Source organism: Penaeus monodon, chromosome 32 (assembly GCF_015228065.2).
Source record: "Penaeus monodon isolate SGIC_2016 chromosome 32, NSTDA_Pmon_1, whole genome shotgun sequence".
NCBI lineage: Eukaryota > Metazoa > Arthropoda > Malacostraca > Decapoda > Penaeidae > Penaeus > Penaeus monodon.
The window spans coordinates 10411034-10412246 of record NC_051417.1 but is presented as its reverse complement, the minus strand read 5'-3'; positions in this window follow the sequence as shown (position 1 = coordinate 10412246).

Here is a 1213-nt window from a genome sequence, read left to right as displayed (position 1 = left end):
GCTCGCACAAGCAAGTCATAGCAAAAAAAAGTAGTCAGTAATTGTTAAATCGCCAAATTCACATTCCTTAAAACGAGTTTCAGATCGAGCTTTGACCGTCACGATCCAACACCCTACAACCTTTTCAAGATCGACTCGAAGGGAATTCAGTACCCCAAGTGTGACCTCCTGATGAGAGCTAAGAGCTCATTAATATAGCTAGATCCTGCGCCGGAGTATGCGAGAGCGGAGTCGTGGTCACCGGTGCGTGTCAGAGGAGTGAAGGAAGTCATTTTGAATAACTCGTCGGCGCCAGGTTTGCTTGAAGTAATGGAATTTAAACCTACTGGAATTTTTTTGTCTAGTATAGAAATATATGCGAAATCATTATTTTTTTCCTTACTGTCCGCGGTAAGGTCTGTGTATTTGTAAGTCCTTTCATCCGTGCGGACGATCGAGGCGGCTTCCAACAGCGAGACAAAAGAGCATCGTGACAGGAGTGCGCGCCCCTTCCTCACGACCCCGCCTCCTTGCCCCTCGTTCAATCTATAGAATTTGTTTTACGTTCGATAAAATTCCCACTTCACGCCCACACGACGGCGTCCAAACCACCCCTTCGGCTTTCCTTTTCTCCGAAGCGTGCGTCAGCTCGGCGAAGGCGTCGGGAGAAATAGATTCGAAGGTTCTCTACAAGAGATTCTGATTGCGTGATGGCGAGCACTTCTTATACTCCAGCGTTTACTAAATGGATCATTAATTTAGACATTTCTAAGTCGGCTTTTTAAAGAGTTATGATGTGTGTGTTAGACAAATGTATAATTAAACGCAGAAATGAGAATATACTTCCAGTTCCGAAGAAAACGGAGACACAGAAAACGGACTTCAAAGATTCGTTGCATTAAAACTTGTTGATTATGATAATTATGAAAGCTTTGCGACTCGACTCAGAAATGGAGTAAAAGTTGATGGTAAGTCGGTAAAAGGAAGATTTAGATGGGAATTATGTAAGAGCGTTTCTTATTAGGTATAATTACGTTCTTTGATATTTACATTTCGTTCCCTCCGACTTGGAAAGGACGAATTGATAATGCATGATGAATTAGAAAAATAAATTTTACGAGAAAATGTAAATGCATTACCAGACTCATTATATATTCCGTGAAATTTTAATCTGCTCCATTTATGATTTAGTGGAAATGAATCATTCAAAGTATACCTGACTTGATCATACTAG